Source organism: Petromyzon marinus, chromosome 65, assembly GCF_048934315.1.
Source record: "Petromyzon marinus isolate PM22_M1 ecotype Great Lakes invasive population chromosome 65, UKy_Petmar_22M1.pri1.0, whole genome shotgun sequence".
Classification (NCBI taxonomy): Eukaryota; Metazoa; Chordata; class Hyperoartia; order Petromyzontiformes; family Petromyzontidae; genus Petromyzon; species Petromyzon marinus.
In genome coordinates this window covers 8,174,196-8,195,738 of record NC_133731.1, presented here as the reverse complement: position 1 = coordinate 8,195,738, position 21,543 = coordinate 8,174,196, and the positions used below count along the sequence as shown (strand labels likewise).

Below are 21,543 nucleotides of genomic sequence, written 5' to 3'. Positions count from 1 at the left end.
ACAGGGTGTGGGTCTTCTTTTGAACAAAAGAATGAAGGGGGCGTGGGAGCGTGGCGGTGAGGTGTGGGAAGCTGTAAGCCCCAGGCTACTTTGGGCTCGCCTTCCCATCAACCGGAGGCGAGGAATGGTGGTCGTGGTTACTTATGCCCCCACCGAAGATGAACATCCGTGGAGGGATGCAGGCAAAGCCGATGAGTCAGATGCCTTCTATGACCTCCTGTCACAGGTGCTGGCTAAAGTGGCCCCTCGGGATAGAGTCATCATGTTGGGTGACTTCAATGCCCGAGTTGGTCATGATACTGGCACCTGGTCTGGAGTGATTGGAGGGCATGGGCCAGATCAGCTCAATAACAACGGTAGGAGGCTGCTAGATTTTTGTGCAGCCCATGGGCTTGTAATTACCAACACGCTGTTCCGGCATCGGCGCATCCACACAACATCATGGATGCATGCCGGGTCCAAGCAAGAACATCTGCTGGACTACATAGTGACGGACCAGCGAATGCGAGCCCATGTCCTTGACACCAGGACCTACCGTGGAGCTGATCTGCCCTCTGACCATCGACTAGTCATCTGTAAGATGCGCCTGCCATTCTTCCACTCCGGTGGTGGGTGTACACCCAGGACCCCATTCCAACCTAAAGTGGCCTGGTCTCAGTTATCTGATGAAAGTTGCAAGCGAGAATTTCATCATCGCTTGCGGCTGGGATTGGCATCGTCCCCGACTCCTCCTGATGTCGAGGGTAAATGGGCGAGGTTTAGGACTGTGACTCATGCAGCTGCAATGGCTGCTTTGGGTACGCGGTCCAGACCTCCCCAGAGACCCTGGATGACAGAGGAGTTGTTCACGATGGTTGAGAAAAAGCGACAGGCCCACTGTCATCGGCTACAGAATCCCACGTCAGAGAATGAGGAGGCTTACCGCAGCCTTCGCTCGGAGGTTCGGAGAGCCGTGAGGCGCTGCAAGGATGGGTGGTGGTCGCGGGTTGCTGAGGAGATGGAGTCTGCCTCAGTGGCCCGTGATCACAAATCTCTATTTAACTCCATCAAAAAAGTAACCTGCAGCGCCACACCTATTACCATCATTAGGGGAAAAAACGGTGATCCAATTTCCGACCCCCAGGAACAGGTTCGCAGATTTGCTGAGCATTTCTGTGAGGTCCTGGGGGAGGGAAAATCCCTCAGCCAGGAAAACATCGTGGCACAAAGTGAGGATGACCCTGCTGAGGCTGCGGTGCCTCAAATATTGGATGAAGTCACCCCCTGTGAGTGGCTGGCTGAGGTGCCATCTGCTGAGGAAGTATTGAAGGCGATCCGGAGTCTGAGACCAGGAAAGGCAGCGGGCAGAGATGATCTCCCAAGCAAAATGCTGAGGGAGGGTGGCGTTTGTGCACAGACTGCCCTATATGACATCATAACAACAGTCTGGACCACTGGACGGGTTCCGCAGGATTGGAAGGATGCCCTGGTGGTCCCCCTTTTTAAGAAGGGGGACCGCACAGACTGTAACAACTACAGGGGCATCTCACTCCTCAGTGTGCCGGGAAAGGTCCTGGCAAGGATTATTCAGCATCGCCTTGCCAGGCACGCTGAGGAGAGGCTTGCGGAGCCCCAATGCGGTTTCAGGAAAGGGCGGTCCTGCACAGATGCCATATTTTCTGTCCGTCTGCTACAGCAGAGGTGTAGGGAATTCCAACAAGACCTACATCTCTGCTTTATTGACCTGGTCAAGGCCTATGATACCATCAGTAGGCCTGGGCTCTGGGTCGTTCTTCGTGCTTTTGGAGTACCTGACCCTCTGCTCACGATCATTAAGGACCTTCATGATGGTGAGCGGGCCCGGGTAAAACTACGTGGCCGGGAGTCAGAGCCATTCCCTGTACACCTTGGGGTGCGACAGGGATGTCCTCTGGCTCCCACATTATTTAACATCTATTTTGACCACGTAGTTCGTGAAGCCTTCAATAGCTGTACCGGGGGAATCTCCATATGGTACAGATATAATGGGAGGCTAATCGATGCCCGGGTGCGGTCAAGGGATGGCTCCCTATTGCTCAACCACGTTATGTATGCTGATGACTTGGTAATAGCTGCTCAGTCAGAGGAGGAGTTGGAGACGCTGCTGCTGAGACTGGAGCGTGCCACTAAGAGGTGGGGCCTTACCATCAGCCCCACCAAAACTAAGCACCTGCCTGGGTATTTTGTACCATCGGACACTCCACCCCCACAACTCCCAATCGGTGATGGGGCAGTTGTGGAGAGAGTGGAGAGTTTCCCATACCTGGGCAGTGTGCTTATGACTGGCTCCAGTTTAACAGCAGAGGTCTCACTCCGAATCAGTCGAGCGGCAATATCTTTTCATCGGTTGCGTAACGCTGTGTGGAAGCTACCTGGTCTGTCGCTCCGCACTAAGCTTCAGGTCTTCTCGGCCACGGTCATTCCCTCCCTTCTCTACGCTTGCGAAACGTGGACCCCCCTAATGGAACATCTTCGCCGGTTAGAAACATTTAGGCTGGCCTGCCTACGATCCATCCTGGGTTTAACCAGACTGGATTGCGTGAGGAGCTCACAAATCCTTGAAAGATCTGGGCAGGGTCCCATCGGTGAGCTCCTCCGGCAGGCAAGGCTGCGATGGCTGGGTCATGTAGCCCGCATGCCCAGCCACCGCATGCCGAAACAGCTTTTGTTTGGCCGGATTGAGGGGGCTAAGCGGGCGCGGCACGGGCTAGAGAAGAGATGGAGTGATGTGGTACAGGAGGACGTGGAGCTGAGTGGACTTGCCGATGACTGGTACCAGCGGTGTCAAGATCGGCCTCTGTGGAGGAGGCTCGTGAAGGATGCTACTGGGCAGTTGGAGGCAGTCGCCCTCCAACAACAACGGAGGGCGGAGGAGCGACGCTCACAACAGCGAGCGGAGCGCCGGGTGGCTAAAGCACAGCAGGTTGGCACAGTAGGGGGCACAGGTGGTGCATCAGCCAGTCATCTCAGTCAGTCGACCCGTGGCACCTGGGTCTGCCCCGTGACCTCATGCCAGCGGGCGTTCGACACTTCAAGTGGCCTCAGGGTGCACATAGCCTGGCACAAGCGTCGTGGTGACGTCACCGCCACTTAGTGGCGAATGGCGGTTGTTGTGTGTGGGAGTAGGTGGGTGGGTGTGGGTGTGTGTGGGTGGGAGTAGGTGGGTGTGTGTGTGTGGGTGTGTGTGTGTGTGTATGTGTGTGTGTGGGAGTAGGTGGGTGTGGGTGTGTGTGGGTGGGAGTAGGTGGGTGGGTGGGAGTAGGTGGGTGTGTGTGTGTGGGTGGGAGTAGGTGGGTGGGTGTGGGTGGGTGTGTGTGGGAGTAGGTGGGTGTGTGTGTGTGGGTGTGTGTGGGTGGGTATGTGTGTGTGTGGGAGTAGGTGGGTGTGTGTGTGGGTGGGAGTAGGTGGGTATGTGTGTGTGTGTGGGAGTAGGTGGGTGTGTGTGTGTGGGTGGGAGTAGGTGGGTGTGGGTGTGTGTGGGTGGGAGTAGGTGGGTGTGTGTGTGGGTGGGAGTAGGTGGGTGGGTGTGGGTGTGTGTGGGTGTGTGTGTGGGTGGGAGTAGGTGGGTGGGTGTGGGAGTATGTGTGTGTGGGTGGGAGTAGGTGGGTGTGTGTGTGTAGGAGTAGGTGGGTGGGTGTGTGTGGGAGTAGGTGTGTGTGGGTGGGAGTAGGTGTATGTGTGGGTGTGTGTGTGTGTGTCCGGGTGTGGTGCTGGCCACCCACCCCCTCGTGTACCGTTCGGGCCTTCATAGGTGCTCGCTAACAGCACTTGCCCCTACAGTCTGTTAAGGCTATACGGGGGATCTTTTTTTATCTGTGTGTGTGTGGGTGTGTGTGGGTCGCACCACGCCCGCCCAAGACCACCGCCCGGAGCGCGTGCCCACGTCTATCGCGGGGGTGTTACGCGCGCGCGCGCGTGCGTCCCCTACCTACGCACGCACCTGTGGGTTGCGCAACTATCCCGAGCACAATCTGACGGGACGGAAATAACCGCTGCGGACAGCTCACGCCTGGAGTATTTGGTGGTGGTGGTGGTACAGAACACGCCCGAGATATTCATTCACGCCGATGTCATCCCCATTGCGAGAAAGAAAACAATCCATTCACCGCGCGCGATTTACGAATCTGATAACGTATTTGCTCGGGTAAGACTACTACTCTTATTATTATTATTATTCGAGAGCTATCGCAAAGGACTGTGGGCTGCATCTTTTAATATTCCTTTGGCGAAGGAGATGCACGTGGCAGCGTTTGAGTGGCCCGGCCACCGCAAGCCCAGCCACCGCATGCCCAAGCAGCTTCCGTTTGGCCACAAAGAGGGGGCTAAACGGGCGCGGCACGGGCTTAGAGAAGAGATGGAATGATGTGGTACAGGAGGACGTGGAGCTGAGTGGACTTGCCGATGACTGGTACCAGCGGTGTCAAGATCGGCCTCTGTGGAGGAGGCGGCTCGTGAAGGACGCCGCTACTGCTGGGAAAGTTGGAGGCAGTCGCCCTCCAACAACCACGGAGGGCAGAGGAGCGACGCTCACAACAACGAGCGGAGCCGCCAGGCGGCTAAAATGCATCAAGTTGGCACAGTAGGGGGTCACAGCTGGTGCATCGGCCCGCCATCTCAGCCAGACAACCCACGGCACCTGCTGGGTCTGTCCCGTGACCTCCTGTCATCAGAGAGAACTTCGACACTGCACGTGGTCTCATAGTGCACCTAGCCTGGCACAGGCGCCGTGGTGACCCCACCGTCACTTGGCGGCGAACGGCGCTGGCTATTGGTGTTGGGCCAGCCTGCTGCTGTTGGCGGTGGTGGCGATGTCTTGACGATGCGGCCGACGATCTCCACCCACACCCAAGCACGACGTCGACGTTTGGACCGAGAGAGAAGAGCCGCCAGCGGATCCCCTCGGCAAACTCTGGGTCACGATTTCCCCTTCCTCTCCGGCTCCGACTTGCGTCACTTCACCTCCGCCAAGGCGCTGCGCTTCTATTGACGCCTCGCTCCGTGGAACGCATTGTGTCGGCATTCGGCGAAGCTCCGTGTATATTTAGCTCCAGATCTTGGCACGATAACGTCACGACTCTACCAAGGTTTTGCAGCTGACCGAGTTGTGTGTTTTGTTTAACCCTCCCAAACTACAACAACAAAACCCAAACAGGTTTCCTCTATCGATATTAAAAACAATGTCCTTTGGAATGGACCCGCCAGACTGGGCTATCTGACCCCCACATTCACAGCCATGATTAAGAGCTTCATAGCTCATCGGATTCTTCTGGGATAAAAAGAGTCGAGATACAGGAGTGTTTTTTCTTCTTCTTCTTCTCTGCAGCCAACAATTGTGATGAATATACGGCAGCGAGCATTTGTATCCACCTTACCGGTGAATGTTTAGCGTCAGTGGACAATATAATGACAACATAGACTAATAGTAACATAAATAAGCAGACCATACGCCTCCTTCGCAAACCTGTCCAGCAGCCGCACGGCCTTCTGGGAGTGCGGAATCACAGCAGGATCGATTCAAGACGAGCAGAACTCTGGACCGGCTTCGACATAAGGGGCCGTCCATAAATGACGTCACGCGATTTGGGACGATTTTTGACCCCCCCCCCTCGTCACACGGCGTCACAAAAAGTCAGACCCCCCCCCTCAAATATGACGTCACAAAGCTCTGCCCCCACCCCAAAATAAAACATGCTTCAAATCGCTTTAAACTATTGTCACATTTTGATTTAAAGCTTTCGTGACTGCAGTAATTCATATTCTTAGTTCTTTCGGTAAAGTCACGTGACTTTACCGAAAAAACTAAGAATATATATTGTCACATTGTAGTGCGTATTTAATGTGGCGCTGCACTCTGCTGTTGTAGGATAAAACATTTATTAAAAAGTCTATTTACTTAAGTAAAACGTGTTGTCTGTATTTATTTAAAGTCGCGCATTTTGATGCGACGTCACATTTCTCAACCCACCCCCTCGTCACACATCGTCACAAATGTCTGACCCCCCCCCCCTCCCCCAGGTGCGTGACGTCACTTACGGACGGCCCCAAACTCTGCCGATGAGACGCTGAATGTTGAAACCGGCCCACGAGGTCGTCGTGAATCAATGCTGCTGAACAGGAAGCGCTCCCAGAAGGCCGTGCACAGCTGGCCGATGAGTCTTGGAAGAGACATTTTTTTATTATTTTTATTTTTGTTCACGTGCAGCGGCGGATATGTCAGAGGCGTCTGCTTATTTACTTTGTCGAAACAAGAATGATCGGCACGTTAAACGCCTGCTCGCGCGACAAAATCAAGCTGCTTAACTGGGTAGCGGTGGCTGAACACTGCGCGTGGCAGTCTGCGACCAAGCGCTGTAGAGACAGAAGCAGCGAGGGTTGGTGGACCACTCACAGATGGGCTGTGGAACTCCCTTCCAGCACAAGGCAGTACCGCAAAGTGTGGACTAATCTCCATCTGTGCCATCTGCACATCCCACTGCGGTGAGGATAAGTATATTACGCAATTATTAAAATTAATAACTTGTTAACTCCATGCGCTGAAGATGCCACGCATGGGACGACGAGTCAAAGCGAGCTACGCACGAGTGACGATTCCGCCCTTCAGAAATCAAGACCATTTACACAAAATGTGGAACAAAAACTGGCGAGTGTGCGCAGGGCAGCGTCATCGCGCGGCGATTTCAGATGCGCTGCTTCTGCGGCCGTCTGGAACGCTCTTCCCTTCCGATATTAGGAAGCCACTGGGAGCTAAGCGCTGTTAAACAATTATCTAGATTGAAAAGTTATTTCTTCAGAACTGCTTTTTGTGCTTAGTTTGTTGTCCTTCGCCCACATCTCCCATTAGCACGGTTGGCTACGTACGGTGCAATAGAATGTCAACATGGATACAACCACCATTCACCACCAAGTGGCGGTGATGTCACCAGCGCGCCTGTGCCAGGCCAGGTGCACTTTAAGGCCACGTGTGAAGTGTCAAACGCATGCCAGCAGGAGGTCACCGGACAGACCCAGGTGTCATTGGTTAACTGAGATAACTGGCAGATGCACGTGCCCCCCTATTGCGCCAACTCGCTGCATTTTATCCACCAGGCTCTCCGCTCGTTGTTGTGAGCGTTGCTCCTCTGCCCTCCCGTGTTTGCTGGAGGGCGACTGGCATACCTATATGAACTGCACTTTCATAGAAAGTTTTTTCAGGAAACAATCCTATCTGCTATAAAAACTTTTAACATGCATTGAACGTATGTATCATATCGTGGTAACCCTAAAATGAAATCGCTAAAGCTACGTATCATACATGCATTGAACGTGTCGTAACGTATCATGTTCCACTGTACCCACCAAGATTCTGTCCGTCGTCTGCATACTTGAACGATGTTAGGTTGTTGATGGCTACATTAGCTTAGTTGTCGGAAGAGGAGGATGGCGATGATCAAGTTACAGTCGCGTACCTCGTACGCTGCTGCGTTTGCCTGCCGCGCAAAATTTAAAATATTTTACAATTTTGTCATATCGCTATCGCCATCGTAAGATCGAAATGTCGTAAGTCGGACAATCGTAAGTCGGGTACTACCTATATTGTCAAAAAGTAGGACTGGGTTTTACCCTTTCAGGCAAGAGAACAGGAGGTGTTGAGAGATCCTCAAACGCCAAATAGAAACCTTTTGCAAGGCATTAAGTCCACAATAACCACGCATACTTGTGGCAAAACACGCAAACATGCTCTGATAATAAATAACAATGTTTTGCAATGTCTTTGAAACGGATTGGCCTACACCAGAGATAGCCCTCTTTAGGGCCTAGTCTCACCAGTGTCAGACCACAGAACGCCAAAACGCGAACAGCACAAAGATAATGCCACTAGCCGGGCTTTTATAGCTCGGGGTGAGCAGTTACAAAAGTGGGACATTTTTGCCAGTATCAAAGTGGTGTGCATTAACCACACGTATCGAAGCATACGTGTGGTTAACAACGCAGACTCGAAGCCTTGCAAGAAGCATATATATTTGGTGTTTGAACATCTTAACACAGCTCCTGTTTAACTGCCGGCAAAGGTAAAACCGATTTAGTTTTCCATTGATCCCAGACACAAATCTTTACCGAAAGAACCAAAGAGATTATGGATTCCTGCAGTCACGAAAGCTTCAAATCAAGATTGAAATATAAGTGTGTCCTTCTTGGTTCTTTCGGTAAAGTCACGTAAAATGGAAATAAAATAATAAAAATAAAACAATAAAAAAAAACGTAATAAAACATAATAAAATTTTATTAATAAAATTTTATTGTTTTATTTTTATCATTTTATTTCCATTCTACGTGACTTTACCGAAATAACCAAGAATATGAATCCCTGCAGTCTCGAAAGCTTTAAATCTAAATGTGTCGTCAAACCAGGCACCACCCTACACGGCCAATCATCAAGGACCGCCACGTAAACCAAAACGTGCCAATAATTTGTTACTGCGGCACTTCAGCACTAACCGGTTTGCGCGTTGGAGAGTAAACCCACAACAACGTTTACGATTCGAGTAGCCGGTGAAGAAGTCTTCCCGTGCCCACCTTACAAATGTTGTCAAGGCGGTGGCAAAGGCCAGCAGCAGGAGGGCCGCCGTGTGTACCGTTAAAGAGACCCCGCTCGCCGACGAAGCACAGACGTCAACCACGGCCTCGGCAAAGTCTCATCGCGGCCGATTCCCATTTGGGCATCGCCAACCGATTGCCCTCACCCCCGAGCATTGGCACCTGGGCAGCAGCGGCAGGAAGCGGCGTCGTCATCACGGGCAGCACAGGGACGACGCCTACCGGGTCAACCGAGCAATCTCGCCGGCGCCCGCCAATGGCCGGGCCACACCAGTGGGGCGGGCGACGGGCGAACTCTGCACCTCAATAAAAAATGGTTGCGCAAAAAACCGCGATGGCTCAACCCGCGAGGAAGGCAAGGGTTTGCTGTAATTAGTTCCGCGACATATACCGAGGGCGCCACGGTGGCTCGGAGATGTTCACTACCTCGCCTGGTGTGCAGGAGGTTGTGGGTTTGATCCCGACTCCGACGATGCCTGCTGCCGTATATTTGGAAGTTTGCGCGTCTCTGTGACCGCGTGGATTATTCCCCGGGTCCTCCGGTTTTCCCCCCCTCCACATTTAGAGCATTTGGCTGCTATGAATTTCCACGTGATGATGGTGATGATGATGATGGCGATAAGCCACTTGGCTGAGCTATCATTTGTGGTGGCCAGGTCGCTTCTGAATAAGAGCTACCACACGACTCAGTGGCAGGGCCTTACCTGGTGCAATACAGAAACAAGTTCAGTTGAGGTTCTTGCTCAGCGGATCTCAGTAAAGGTGCAATCCGGGTTGAGTACCCGGATGGGAGACCACCAACAGGGCTTGCCAGGTGTTGTAGGCTGGGAAGGGGTAAAGGGCGGTGGAGGGGGCGGGGGGGTCCGTGTGGTGTCCAGGAGAGCGTTGATTGAGAAGCTGCCCTTCACCACGTGGGTTTTCCCCGTGCACTCTGCTTTCTCGCTAGATGCCACTCATTAATTAAAGATGGCACTGTACCGGCCAAACAACCGCAATGCTGCGACACTAATTCCCGAGACCGCGGACGGCTCTGTGCAGGGCAAGTTAAATCATGGTAGCGGCGTCAATCAAGGCTGCTGGGTCCATGCCGTCACACGGCCAGCCCCATAATGCTTCAGCACGGTGGGGGTTTTGATCGTTTCATTAAGACGGTTGCCATGCGCGCAGATCCCAAAACGTCAAGCGCTCGATAACAAGCGGCACTGCTCATGTTGTAGATAGATACGGGTTACATCGATAAGGGTGACACACCCACGTTGCTTGGATCGCGCGAGTTTGTTATCGGTAAAGAGATCGGGAGGAAGAGAGGTTGATGGTGACGATGGTGGTGGTGGTGATGATGATGACGACGGGAGGAGAGAGAGTTCCACATTGTGGCAGTGCGAGGGAAGAAGCAGAGAGAGAGAGAGGTGATGTGGCCTGCAGAGTGGCGAGTGAGCGAGTGGGTAAGTGAGTAAGTGGGTTGGTGAGTGAGTGGGTAAGTGAGTGGGTAAGTGAGTGAGTTGGTGAGTGAGTGGGTAAGTGAGTGGGTAAGCGAGTGAGTTGGTGAGTGAGTGGGTAAGTGAGTGAGTTGGTGAGCGAGTGGGTGAGTGAGTGAGTTGGTGATTGAGTGAGTGAGTTGGTGAGTGAGTGGGTGAGTGAGTGAGTGGGTGAGTGAGTGAGTTGGTGAGTGAGTGGGTGAGTGAGTGAGTTGGTGAGTGAGTGGGTAAGTGAGTGAGTTGGTGAGCGAGTTGGTGAGTGAGTTGGTAAGTGAGTGAGTGGGTGAGTGTTGCTGTGTGGGAAGCGGTAGTGTAGTGGTTAGCACACTGCGCTACGAACCTGGCAACGCCGGTTCGATGCCCGCTCACGGCCAACACCAGTGACGATTATATGAACCGGTCGTGGGCCTCCCTTAGGTTGACTCAGCCTCAAATGAGTACCTGGTGCGCTGTGTAAACACATTGCCACTAGAGAGACAAAGGCGGCCGGGCGTGGTACTGGCCACCCACCTGCTCATGTGCCGTGCCGGCCTTCATAGGTGCTCGCTAACAGCACCTACCCCAACAGTCTGTTACCAGCCTATACGGGGGGTCTTTGTCTCTGTGTGTTGCTGTGACTGACAGTGTGGTGAGGATATGGTGAGTGTATGGTGAGTGTGTGACTGACAGTGTGGTGAGTGTGTGAATGAGTGTGGTGAGTGTATGGTGAGTGTATGGTGAGTGTGTGACTGACAGTGTGGTGAGTGTGTGCCTGAGTGTGGTAAGTGTATGGTGAATGTGTGACTTACAGTGTGGTGAGTGTATGGTGAGTATGTGACTGAGTGTGGTGAGTGTATGGTGAGTGTGTGACCAGCAGTGTGGTGAGTGTGTGACTGACAGTGTGGTGAGTGTATGGTGAGTGTGTGACTGACAGTGTGGTGAGTGTATGGTGAGTGTGTGACTAACAGTGTGGTGAGTGTATGACTGAGTGTGGTGAGTGTATGGTGAGTGTGGTGAGTGTATGGTGAGTGTGTGACAGTGTGGTGAGTGCATGGTGAGTGTGGTGAGTGTATGGTGAGTGTATGGTGAGTGTGTGACTTACAGTGTGGTGAGTGTATGGTGAGTATATGACTGAGTGTGGTGAGTGTATGGTGAGTGTGTGATTGACAGTGTGGTGAGTGTGTGACTGACAGTGTGGTGAGTGTATGGTGAGTATATGACTGAGTGTGGTGAGTGTATGGTGAGTGTGTGACCAGCAGTGTGGTGAGTGTGTGGTGAGTGTGTGACCAGCAGTGTGGTGAGTGTATGGTGAGTGTATGGTGAGTGTATGGTGAGTGTATGGTGAGTGTATGGTGAGTGTATGGTGAGTGTGGTGAGTGTGTGACCAGCAGTGTGGTGAGTGTATGACTGAGTGTGGTGAGTGTATGGTGAGTGTGGTGAGTGTATGGCGAGTGTGTGACCAGCAGTGTGGTGAGTGTATGGTGAGTGTGGTGAGTGTATGACTGAGTGTTGGTGAGTGTATGGTGAGTGTGGTGAGTGTATGGTGAGTGTGTGACCAGCAGTGTGGTGAGAGAACAGCGTGGATGAGATGCAGACAGCAGGCTGTGTCACAAAAGTTTCCCCAGTAACATCACATCATGATCACCACCACCACCAAATCGGTGCCGTCTGTCTCTATACACTGCTGAATTAAGGGCCTCCCACCACAAAAACGAATATATCTTTTTTATAAAAACAAATCAGCAGAATCGGGCTGTGCGTGAGCCGAATGCACTGCTGACGAGGACCAGACATGGAACATCAAACACCAGCCGGAGATTGTCTTGCGTGGAGCCAACGGAGGAGGTGGGTAGCTGCGTTGGCTGCTGGGATGTGTTTATAATTTTTTTAAAAATTAAATAAATTTATAAAAGGCAGAGAGAGAGGGCAGACGTAAAAATATACTTTCCCCGTTACGATGTTCAAACACCAAGTCCGCACTAACCACACATGCTCGTGGCAAACACCACGCAAAACAAACACGCTCTGATAATAATAAGAGACCGATTGGCCGACACCACACCAGACAGCGAAAGTCTCCTCCATGGCCTCGTCCCAGGGAGTCTCACGGAGTGTCAGACAAGACCGCCAAGAGGCGCACAGCCACAAAATACAAAGCGCAAGTATCGGTTCATTTACAGCTGGGGTCGAGTGGTCGTCATTTAGATGGGATACTTTTTTTTTACCAGCGAGCGCGGGTGTGTAGGAAGCGGGTGGCTGAAGCACGGCAGGTTGGCACAGTAGGGGGCACAGGTGGTGCACCAGCCAGTCATCTCAGTCAGTCGACCCGTGGCACCTGGGTCTGCCCCGTGACCTCCTGCCAGCGGGCGTTCGACACTTCACCTGGCCTCAAGGTGCACATGGCCTGGCACAAGCGTCGTGGTGACGTCACCGCCACTTAGTGGCGAATGGCGGTTGTTGTTGTTGTTGTTTGTCTACGTGTGTGTAGGGCGCACCGGCTCCAGTTTAACAGCAGAGGTCTCACTCCGATGCAGTCGAGCGGCAATATATTTTTATCGGTTGCGTAACGCTGTGTGGAAGCTACCTGGTCTGTCGCTCCGCACTAAGCTTCAGGTCTTCTCGGCTACGGTTATTCCCTCCCTTCTCTAAGCTTGCGAAACGTGACCCCCCTTAATGGAGCATCTTCGCCGGTTGGAAACATTTAGGCTGGCCTGCCTACGATCCATCCTGGGTTTAACCAGGCTGGATTGTGTGAGCTCACAAATCCTTGAAAGATCTGGGCAAGGTGCCATCGGTGAGCTCCTCTGGCGGGCAAGGCTGCGTTGGCTGGGTCATGTCGCCCGCACGCCCAGCCACCGCATGCCGAAACAGCTTTTGTTCGTTTCGATTTAAAGCTTTCGTGACTGCAAGGATTCATCTTCTTTGGTTTTTTCGGTAAAGTCACGTAGAATGAGAATAAGTTAATAAATTGATAAAATAAAATAACACAATAATATTCTCACGACGTTTCGGCCACAACACAAGCGGCCTTCAGATGAAGAATATTGTGTTATTTTATTTTATCAATTTATTATTTTATTCTCATTCTACGTGACTTTACCGAAAGAACCAAAGAAGATGAATCCTTGCAGTCACGAAAGCTTTAAATCGAAACGAACAAAAGCTGTTTCGGCATGCGGTGGCTGGGCGTGCGGGCGACATGACCCAGCCAACCAAAGAAGCTTTTGTTGGATCGAGGGGGCTAAACGGGCGCGGCACGGGCTAGAGAAGAGATGGAGTGATGTGGTACAGGAGAACGTGGAGCTGAGTGGACTTGCCGATGACTGGTACCAGCCGGTGTCAAGATCGGCCTCTGTGGAGGAGGCTCGTGAAGGACGCTACTGGGCAGTTGGAGGCAGTCGCCCTCCAACATCAACGGAGGGCAGAGGAGCGACGCTCACAACAACGAGCGGAGCGCCGGGTGGCTAAAGCACAGCAGGTGGGCACAGTAGGGGGCACAGGTGGTGCATCAGCCAGTCATCTCAGTTAGTCGACCTGTGGCACCTGGGTCTGTCCCGTGACCTCCTGCCAGCGGGCGTTCGACACTTCACGTGGCCTCAAGGTGCACATGGCCTGGCACAAGCGTCGTGGTGACGTCACCGCCACTTAGTGGCGAATGGCGGTTGTTGTTGTGTGTCTACGTATCGACCCCATGGCACCCGTGACCTCCCGCCAGCGGGCGTCCTCAACGTGCACCTAGCCTGGCACAGGCGATGTGGCGACGTCACCGCCACTTAGTGGCGGTTGTTATTATTGTTGTTGTGTGCAGGAAGCAGATCGTCGATTTACAGCGTCACTTTTAAACAAAAGCCGTCGGTCGCAGCAACAACAACAACCACAACAACAACAACCACAACAACAACCACAACAACAACCACAACAACAACAACCACCAGTGGCGTCCACAACTCCTCGGAAGCTGGGACGTTGTGGGCACGTTTGGAATGGGGGCGTCAAAGATCTCCCCCACCCCCATCCCGTGCGAGCCCCTTCAGAATGTTGTTGGGGGGGGGGAGGACAAGTGCTGTTAGTAGCACCTACGAGGCCGGCATTGTGGCACACGAGGGGCTGGTGTGGCCAGAACCACGCCCGGCATTGTGGCACACGAGGGCCTGGTGTGGCCAGAACCACGCCCGGCATTGTGGTACACGAGGGCCTGGTGTGGCAGAACCACGCCCGGCATTGTGGTACACGAGGAGCTGGTGTGGCTAGAACCACGCCCGGAATTGTGGTACACGGGGGGGGGGCTGGTGTGGCCAGTACCACGCCCGGCATTGTGGTACACGAGGAGCTGGTGTGGCCAGAACCACGCCCGGCATTGTGGTACACGAGGAGCTGGTGTGGCCAGAACCACGCCCGGCATTGTGCCACACGAGGGGCTGGTGTGGCACACGAGGAGCTGGTGTGGCCAGCACCACGTCCGGCCCGCCTTTGTCTCCACGGCGGCGAAACCGATGACACGCGGCAGGCACCAAGTACCCATTTGGAGGCCGAGTAGACCTTGGAGAGGCTCAGGACCAGTTTAGATAATCGTCACCTGGTGTTGGTTTGGCCGTGAGCGGGAATCAAACTCGGGTTGCCGGGGGTTCGTAGCGCAGCGCTAACCCGCTACTGCGCTATCGCTCCCCGCACAGCAGGACAACCACCACCTTAACCACCACCACCACCACCTTAACCACCACCACCACCTTAACCACCACCACCACCAACTGTTAAGTAGCTAACAAAAATGTCAGGCAAACGACCCGGCAGCATTCCACGTTGAGCGGCAACGACCACAAACAAAGACACCGCGCAGCCAGCCAGGTGCAGTGTGGCAAGTGCAGCGACAACATCACCACAACACACAGAGGCTGATCTTCACACCGCTGGTACGGGTCATCAGCAAGTCCACTCAGCTCCACATCCTCCTGTACCACATCACTCCATGTCTTGTCTAGCCCCTGCCGCGCCCGTTTAGCCCCCTCGATCCAGACGAACAAAAGCTGTTTAGGCATGCGGTGGCTGGGCATGCGGGCTATGTGACCCAGCCAACGCAGCCTTGCCTGCCTGAGGTGCTCACCGATGGGACTTTGTCCAGATCTTTCGAGGATTTGTGAGCTCCTCACACAATCCAGCCTGGTTAAAACCAAGATTAATCGTAGGCAGGCCAGCCTAAATGTTTCTAACCGGTGAAGATGTTCCATTAGGGGGGGTCCACGTTTCGCAAGCGTAGAGAAGGGATGGAATGACCGTGGCCGAGAAGACCTGAAGCGTAGTGACAGACCAGGTAGCTTCCACACAGCGTTACGCAATCGATGAAATGATATTGCTGCTCGACTGATTCGGAGTGAGACCTCTGCTGTCAAACCGGAGCCGGTCATGAGCACACTGCCCAGGTATGGGAAACTCGACACTCTCTCCACAACTGCCCTATCACTAATTGGGAGTTGTGGGGGTGGAGTGTCCAACGGTACAAAATACCCAGGCAGGTGCTTAGTTTTGGTGGGGCTGATGGTAAGGCCCCACCTATTAGTGGCTAGCTCCAGGTTCAGCAGCAGCACCTCCAACTCCTTCTCTGAGTGAGCAGCAATAACCAGATAATCGGCATATATAACGTGGTTGACCAATAGGGAGCCATCCCTTGACTGCACCGGGGCATCGATCAGCCTCCCATTGTATCTGTACCAGATGGAAAATCCTCCAGTACAGCTATTGAAGGCTTCACGAACCACGTGGTCAAAATAGATGTTAAATAATGTGGGAGCCAGAGGACATCCCTGTCGCACTCCAAGGTGAAAAGGGAATGGCTCCGACTCCCGGCCACATCATGAAGGTCCTTAATGATCGTGAGCAGAGGGGTCTGGGACTCCGAAAGCACAAAGAATAACCCAGAGCCCAGGCCTACTGATGGTATCATAGGCCTTGACCAGGTCAATAAAGCAGAGATGCAGGTTTTTGATGGAATTTCTTACACCTCTGCTGTAGCAAATGGACAGAAAATATGGCATCTGTGCAGGACCGCCCTTTCCTGAAACCGCATTGGGGCTCCGCAAGCCTCTACTCAGTGTGCCTAGCAAGGCGATTTTGACTAATCCTTGCCAGGACCTTTCCCGGCACACTGAGGAGTGAGATGCCCCTGTAGTCATTACAGTATGTGCGGCCCCCCTTCTTAAAGAGGGGGACCACCAGAACATCCTTCTAATGCTACGGAACCCGTCCAGTGGTCCAGACTGTTGTTATGATGTCATGTCGGGCAGTCTTTGCACAAACGCCACCCTCCCTCATTTCGCTTGGGCGATCATCTCTGCCCGGTGCCTTTCCTGGTCTCAGATTCTGGATCGCCTTCAGTACTTCCTCAACAGATGGCACCTCAGCCAGCCACTCACAGGGGGTGACTTCCAATATTTGAGACACCGCAGCCTCAAGCAGGGTCATCCCCACTTTGTCCCACGATGTTTTCCAGGCCGAGGGATTTCCCCTCCCCTAGAACCTCACAGACACACCACACACACACACTACCACACAACCACCCACATACACACCCCACCACACACAACATTCGATCGCTGTGGTGGCTAGGAGATGTTATCTCCCGCGCCTGGTATGCAGGAGCCCATGAGTTCAATCTCGACCCTGACGACGCCTGCTGCTGTATATTTGGAGTCTGCGTGTTCTTTCCCCCACTCTCCCCGTGGTCACCCGGATTTTTCTCCGGGTCCTCCGGTTACTTCCCCTCCACGTTTATAATCTAGTAGTTTCGATGATTTGGCTGCCGTACATTTCCACGCGGCGACGAGCCACTTTCGTTGGGCTATCGTTTGTGATAGCCAGGTCGCTTGCTGAAGTAAAGAGCTACATTAGCTCAGCGGGGCCTTATTTGGTACGAAAAAAAAGAAGCAGTTTCGTTTCAAAATCGCCAATTGCTCCGGGAGTTGTTCTTAAGTGAAGCTGGTGGGGTATCACACCTCCGACGAGCACCGTTGGCTACGTCCGGTGGTGCGACAATGTTCAAACCTGCCAACCCCTTCTCAGTGCCCTACCCTATTACAGACCAATTCACACCTTGGTGGTCACCCCCGTCCTCTTACAAGTCTAAACGTTCATCTTACAAAGTCCCATCACAAGGGAGAAACACAAATAGACAACATTTTGCCCGTATTGAAACGGCTGTACGCCGTATGGACCTGAAAACTCAATTTCCTTGTACAAGAGAACGGGGTAAACCGTGTGGGTTGGCATGTTTGCTCTATGTATCTCTATGGGTCTCTATGCATCTCTATGGGTCTGTGTCTATGTCATACCTGTCAACCCCTTATCAGTGCCCTGCCTTATTACAGACAAATCCAGACCTTAGTGGTCACCACGTGCCCATTATAAATCTCAACGTTCATCGCAAACAAATAGACAACACAAACAAAGATACACTCACCACCACTGCATACCTGTCAACCCCTTATCAGTGCCTACCGGATTACAAATTCAGACCTTGCCCTTATTAAAACGGCTGCGCGCGGTATGGACCTGAAAACTCAATCTCCCTGGACGAGAATAGGGGGTTGAAGCGTGTTTGGCCGACAGCTGTGGGAGGAAGTTCAACGCACAGACACACAAACACCGTTCATCAGTTATGGTCTCAGCAAGCCCGGCTCGAGGGCTTTGCCTGCGTTGGCACCGACGCGGCTGACAAAGCCGCGCACACCACACACAGTCAACGTCCCGACAACGACAGTGGGGGAAACCAAGAATTGGCGCGCAGTCACAACCGCGTGCATGCTCGCAACGCCTCGCGATTGACTTCGCTTGGGAGTGACGGATGGTGGCAGAGGGCAATTGATGACAGATCAGTGTTACGTGCCCCCCCCCCCAAAGCCACAACGTGGGGCCCCCCCAAACCCACATCAACATATTCTTAGCCACAGGCTGAGGCTCCAATTTGATGACAAAAGTCGCGAAAAAGGTGTCCCTAGCCAGCTCGGGATGCCGACGATCGGAGCCTCGAGCGAGCCACACGGGGGGAGCCACACGGGGGGAGCCGACGCCTTTCCTTGGAAGCCACCGAGCAGCTACAAACAGCAATTGAGCCGAGCCGTGTGAGAGGCGAGCCAGAGGCGAGTCAGGGGCGAGCTTGCGCCACGACCCCCACGACCTCACCACGCCCTTGGGTGGCGTGGCCACGGAGGGCAGCAGCGGAGGGCAGCCAGCAGCGCGAGGCCCCGTGGCGCGGGGCCTTGTTTATGTTGACGCGCGAACAGGTCGGGGTGGTTATTGGTGGTGCCGCGCCCTGCGTGAGCCGCCACGTCCAGCCGCCAGCCGTTGTAGAGGTAGAGAGCGAGAGGTAGGGACAGGTAGAGAGCGAGAAGTATGGACAGGTAGAGAGGTAGGGACAGGTAGAGAGCGAGAGGTAGGGACAGGTAGAGAGCGAGAGGTAGGGACAGGTAGAGAGCGAGAGGTAGAGAGCGAGAGGTAGGCGACAGGTAGAGAGCGAGAGGTAGGGACAGGTAGAGAGCGAGAGGTAGGGGACAGGTAGAGAGCGAGAGGTAGGGACAGGTAGAGAGCGAGAGGTAGGGACAGGTAGAGAGCGAGAGGTAGGGACAGGTAGAGAGCGAGAGGTAGGGGCAGGTAGAGAGCGGGAGGTAGGGACAAGTAGAGAGCGAGAGGTAGGGACAGGTAGAGAGCGAGAGGTAGGGACAGGTAGGGAGCGAGAGGTAGGGACATGTAGAGAGGTAGGAGACAGGTAGAGAGCGGGAGGTAGGGACAGGTAGAGAGCGAGAGGCAGGGACAGGTAGAGAGCGAGAGGTAGGGACAGGTAGAGAGGTAGGAGACAGGTAGAGAGCGAGAGGTAGGGACAGGTAGAGAGCGAGAGGCAGGGACAGGTAGAGAGCGAGAGGTAGGGGCAGGTAGAGAGGTAGGGACAGGTAGAGAGCGAGAGGTAGGGACAGGTAGAGAGGTAGGGACAGGTAGAGAGCGAGAGGTTGGGACAGGTAGAGAGCTGCTTCCATAGCCGTGGACCCCACGCGGTTTAGCCCGTATTCTTGTACAGGGAAATTGAGTTCTCAGGCCCATACGGCGTACAGACGTTTCAAAGCGGGCAGCTACAATTGTGTTTCTCCCTAGTGATGGGACTTTGTGGGATGAACGTTGAGATTTACAAACGGCACGGGGTGACCGACAAGGTCTGACTTGGTCTGTAGTAAGCTAGGGGGCCCTGATAAAAAAAATGGGTTGACAGCGATGTTGCTTTTGGAGTCTTTTAGTTCGCTCCGGAACTCCGTGCTAAGTATTTATTTTATATCAAGTCGAGGCCTTCAGCACCAACACTTCACACACACAGGGGAGGATAAAGTCACGCGTGCCACGCGAATGGCGAGTGGGAACAACGTCCCATGCTCACCACCACCATCAGTGCCCAATTTAAAGTGTGGCGAGCAGGACACTGTCTGGAGTGGATCACGCGCGACTGCTTTGCTGCTGCTGCTGTTTGGCGGTGGTGGTGGTGGTACCATCGGAGGCGCGATGAATATTCTAGCAGCAGGAGGCACGCCCAGACTCCCCCACACCACTAACAACAACCACCACAGACAAAGATCTCCTCGCTCCGCGGAGCCTTAACAGACTGCTCAGAGGGATGGGGACTAGTGCTGTTAGCAGCAACAGCAGCACCACCACCACTCGCCTTTGTCTCCCCGAAGTCAGCGATGTTTTAACGAGGGCAGCACCACGCAGGGTACTGCACTCATTTGAGGCCGAGTCGACCTAGGGGGAGGAGGGTCCCACAAACCGGTTCTCCAGACATTCGTCACCGCGGCTGCGACGTTGTCCGCGAGCGAGAATCGAACAAATCGGGTCGCCGGGTTCGCAGGAGCGCAATGCGCCAACCGTTGCGCCACCGCTCCCCCTCCCCACACACACACAGACGCACACGATTAATAGCCACCGCCGTCCACCATCACAGTAGTCATTAATTAAACACGGGTCACGCAACGCAGAGGAGACAGAGAGAGCCCGGGGTTACCTTCAACAGCAGCAGCAGCAACGGCACCGACGCTGTTGCTGTAACTAAACAGAGCAAGCCCTCTTCCCTCCGCCTCGTCCGCCTCGTCCTCCCTACCCTTCCCTCGTTCTCTGAAGGAGTCAAATTTGTGTGCGTACGAGGTGGGCTGGCGTAGCTGGGCTCGGCTGGCTCTCTCTCTCTCTCGCCGTCTCCCTCCTCTCTCCCCTCGTGAATTCGTGGTTGCCGTGTGGCTGGGTACGCGCCCGCAGGGATAGGATGGCCGGGGTTAGGTTCACCTGCTCAGCGCGGGTTGGCTGCCTCCTTCAATTACCAGCCCACCCCACTCACCAGCCCACCTCCATCTCTCTCCGCCCACCACCACCACCACTCCACCCACCCTCCTACGTAACTACAGCGAGCTAGGGAGGTTGCGAGGCGAGTGAGGAATGCGGTCTCCGAGTGTTAATCACACACACACACAGCATTCCAATGTCACACACCCACACAGTATCACAATTACTCACTGTAATCCAATCGCACACAACAGTAACATCACATACATCATGCCGATACTATAGTATTACAATCACTCAGTCATCCATTCACACACGACGTTCAGATCACACACAGCATTCCAATCACACACACAGTAATATAATCACACACACAGCATTCCAATCACACACACAGTAATAGAATCACACACACACAGCATTCCAATCACACAGCATTCCAATCACACAGCATTCCAATCACACACAGTAATGGAATCACACACACAGCATTCCAATAACACACACAACATTCCAATCACCCCCGGAGTAAATCCACTCGTGAGACTGAGAATCACTCGATCCCGTACAGAGGAAACACGTGGAGTCTACGTGTCAACTACCTCGTCCCGTATACAGGAGTCGCGACTCTGACGCCTGCTTCTGTATATTTGGAGTTTGCGTGTCTCTCTCTCTCCCCGTGGTCGCGTGGATTTTTCTCCGGGTCCTCCGGTTGTTCCCTCCACATTTAGAATGAACGTCACCACGCGTTTCGAGTAGATGGCTGCTCTCCATTGCCACACGGTAATGATGACGATAAGCCACCACTTCGTTCAGCTGTCATTTGTGATAGCCGTCGTCCCTTCTGAACAAGAGCTACATGGCTCAGTGATGCCTTGCCTGGTAAAATAAAATTAGTTTGCTGTATCGCCTTCCCCTGGCGAGCCATGTGGCACGGCTTCTCCTCCTCGTCGCCCACTCACGGGGGAAGGAGTTTCACAACATCTTTGTGTGCTCCACCAACCCCCCCCCCCCCCCCCCACTTTTCCTTTGGAACACAGTTCCTGAGCAACGGGCTCAGAGGCCCCAAAGACGTGAAGCAGCCAGCAACGAACAGCACTAAGTTCCAAAAGATACAGTACTTACTTGTGTTTCCAATCGTGCTAGGTGATTGTTTGGGGTGCGTGCGGGTGGCGTGCGTCGCACAAAC

General features: G+C 53.6%; 1 protein-coding gene across 1 annotated transcript in view; it reads right to left on the bottom strand.

The window, feature by feature from the left end:
• The window catches only part of LOC116956439 (epidermal growth factor receptor kinase substrate 8-like), a 76,776-nt gene extending 56,332 nt beyond the window's left edge, over nt 1–20,444 (bottom strand). The window contains exon 1 of the mRNA XM_076054345.1: nt 20,083–20,444. The gene's annotated coding sequence lies outside the window, so the exon portion shown is untranslated. The remainder of the gene's footprint in view (nt 1–20,082) is intronic.
• Between the last annotated feature and the right edge of the window lie 1,099 nt (nt 20,445–21,543).